Raw genomic sequence first — 3,478 nt, 5'->3', positions numbered from 1 at the left:
ATAATTAGCTTATTCATGATGTTCGCTGTGTTGAATTGGAGTCTCTCTCTCACTCTTCCCCTTCCCACCGTGCTGGGGCTTGAACCCAAAGGTCTCACACACACTAGGCTCTGCCAATGAGCTATTCTCTAGGTCCCTCTGCATTTTCCGTCAGCTGCGGTGCGCTCTGACTGACTGGCTGAACGGAGGCCATAGGGCTTCTTGTGTTTTATCAGCCAGCAGTCTAGCCCAAGCTCACTTACACAGTGGCAACAGAATTCCAAGAGGATGGACCTCTTATTATTTTATTGTGCGGGGGGGGGTGATGTGGGCTTGTGTAGAGGTCAAAGGACAACTTTTGGGGCTCAGTTCTCTTCTTCAACCTTTAGGATCCTTCAATAAACTTCAGTCCTGGCCAGGGCCATTACCCTCCGAGGCACCTGGCTGGCCCAGGACAGTGCAGCTGTGGAAGCTCAGGCTTAGTGTCTGATTATGCCCACTGCATTCTTTCAGATAAAGAGGCCACGAGCAGCAAGGCACTGTGGTCTGTGATTTTGGTGCAGGCCTGTGGTCTCTGCACTTGTTAGATGGTAGCAAGAGGGTTTTGAGTCTGGGCTGGGCTACACAGTGAGGCTTTGTCTTAAAAACAAACAAAAACGAAAGAGTTCTGGTGATAAGTCTATGTTCAAAAGGGGTATTCCATCTCTGAGGTGTGCTGAGAAAGGTGCCTCTTCAAGAAACGGCTGAAAAATCCAAGAATTTACTATAGTGCTTGATCAGCTGAACGATTGTGTGTGTGTGTGTGTGTGTGTGACAGAGAGAGAGAGAAAGGGAGAAGGAGAGGGAGAGGGAGAGAGGGAGAGAGAGAGGGGGAGAGAGGGAGAGGGGGAGAGAGGGAAGAGAGGGAGAGAGGGGGGGGGGGGGGAGGGGGGGAGGGGGGGGGGGAGGGGGGGGGGGGAGGGAGAGGAAGAGAGAGCGCAAGCGAGCAGCTCTTGGAAGTCGGAAGAAGGTATCAGATCCCCTGGAGCTGGAGCTACAGGCAATTGCATATTCTGGGTATGGGCTCTGGGAACTGAACTCAGGTCCTCCAGACTGGGACATGAGCTCTTACCTGCAGAACCGTCTCTCCCAGCAGAGATTTCTCTGTTTCATTGCAACTATCCTTTCCTGAACATCTGATGTATTTATGACCCTTGGCATTCCAGGTAACCAGCTTGGGTACACCTGAGCTATGCAGCAATCTGGTCTCCGACCACCTCTCAGTCTCAAGTCACACCAAATAACTTCCTTTTCTTCCTTCTCTGCCCACATCGTCTCTGTCTGAGTTGACATGCCGTTTGCAGTGATAAAATACTCTGACTAAAGTAAATTAAGGAAGAAAGAGCACATTTTGGCTCCCAGTCCCAGGGTTCAGTCCTGCATGTTCGGGAGGTCCCAGCAGCTGGAGCTAGAGGGATATGGTCACATGGTGTCCACAGACAAGAAGCAGAAAATGACAAAGACTGCTTGTGGTTGGTTTGAAAGAAAATGGCCCCATAGACTCATAGGAAGAGGCACTATGAGGAGGTGTGGCCTTTTTGTTGAAGATAGTAGATCACTAGGGGTCAGGCTTTTAAGTCTTAAATGCTCAAACCAGGTCTGGTGTGACATTCACTTTCTGCTGCCTGCTGGTCCAGATGTAGAACTCTCAGCTCCTTCTTTCTCCAGTACCATGTCTGCTTGCATGCTGTCATGTTCACCGCCATGACAATAATGGACTACACCTCTGAAACTGCAAGCAAGCTCCAATTAAATATTTTCCTTTACAAATTGCTTTGGTCGCCCAGCGGTGGTGGCACACACCTTTAGTCCCAGCACTTGGGAGGCAGAGGCAAGTGGATCTCTGTGAGTTTGAGGCCAGCCTGCTCTGCAAGAGCTAGTTCCAGGACAAGCTCCAAAAGCTACAGAGAAACCCTGTCTTGAAAAACCAAAACCAAAACCAAAAAGGAAAAAAAAAAAAAAACAAAAACAAATTGCTTTGGTCCAAGTGTCTCTTCACAGCCATAGAAATGAAACCTTAAGACACTGCTGCTACCCAGATACCCAGATCATTCTTCTTTTCTTTCTTTCTTTCTTTTTGTTTGTTTTTTGAAACAGGGTCTCTCTGTAGCTTTGGAGCCTGTCCTGGAACTAGCTCTCGTAGACTAAGCTGGCCTCGAACTCACAGAGATCCACCTGCCTCTGCCTCCCGAGGGCTGGGATTAAAGATGTGCACCACTACCACCCACCCCAGATTATTCTTTATACAGCTCAGGGTCCAGCCAGGGAATGGTGCCTCCTACAGCAATGTGGTCTCACTTCAATGAACATGATCAAGCTAGTCCCCAGGGGCATGCTCAGAGATCTGTCTTCCAGGGGATTTTAGTTTCTGTCAATTTGTCGTTGACAATTACCACTAACCATCCCCATTTCCTACCGGTTACCATACTGCTTCTTTTCTTTTTTTTTTTTTTGGTTTTTCAAGACAGGGTTTCTCTGCAGCTTTAGAGCCTGTCCTGGAGCTAGCTCTTGTAGACCAGGCTGGTCTCGAACTCACAGAGATCCGCCTGCCTCTGCCTCCCAAGTGCTGGGATTAAAGGCGTGCGCCAAGCCGGGCGGTGGTGGCGCACGCCTTTAATCCCAGCACTTGGGAGGCAGAGGCAGGCGGATCTCTGTGAGTTCGAGGCCAGCCTGGTCTACAAGAGCTAGTTCCAGGACAGGCTCTAAAGCTACAGAGAAACCCTGTCTCGAAAAACCAAAAAAAAAAAAAAAAAAAAAAAAAAAAAAAAAAAAAAAATAAAGGCGTGCGCCACCACCGCCCGGCCCAGATTGCTTTTTAGTTGCTACACTGTTACTTCTAAAAATGGTAGATGGGGTTGGAGACATGACTCAGTGGTTAGGAACACTCGGCTCTCCCAGAGGACCTGAGTTCAACTCCCAGCAGCTACATGATAGCTTGCAGCTGCCTGGAACTCCAATTCTAGGTGACTCAGTGCCCTGTTCTGGACTCCATGGGCACAATACATTCACTCGATGCACACACATATATGCAGGCAAAACTCATACACATAAAAATAAATAAATCTTAAAAAATTATGGCCCTATAGAACTACCGAACTAAATAATCTATATGTACTATCCTCAAATTTCCAAATTCTAGGCGTGAATCCCCTAGAAGCCTTCCTCAGTTTACAATTTAGGACACACCACGGGAGAAAGAAGAAACAATTTCATCATGCATTGCAGAGAAGGAGAAGCTTTAGAGAAAACAAATTAATGCTTTTTCTATTGCACAAAGCTTAGGATATGGAGTTTGAACTGAGCTTGAATTCATAAAGTATCTGCCACATAATTCATGAACAAGTGTTGAGAGCCTATTCTGTGTTACTTAATAATGTATAATAATGTATTAGTAATGATTGTGTAGCATATAAGAAAAGATATTTGGCCTACAATTCTTTTTTTTTCTATTCTACTTTTA

This window comes from Arvicola amphibius, chromosome 13, assembly GCF_903992535.2.
Source record: "Arvicola amphibius chromosome 13, mArvAmp1.2, whole genome shotgun sequence".
Taxonomy (NCBI): domain Eukaryota; kingdom Metazoa; phylum Chordata; class Mammalia; order Rodentia; family Cricetidae; genus Arvicola; species Arvicola amphibius.
The sequence above is the reverse complement of the archived record's forward strand: the minus strand, read 5'-3'. Positions refer to the sequence as shown.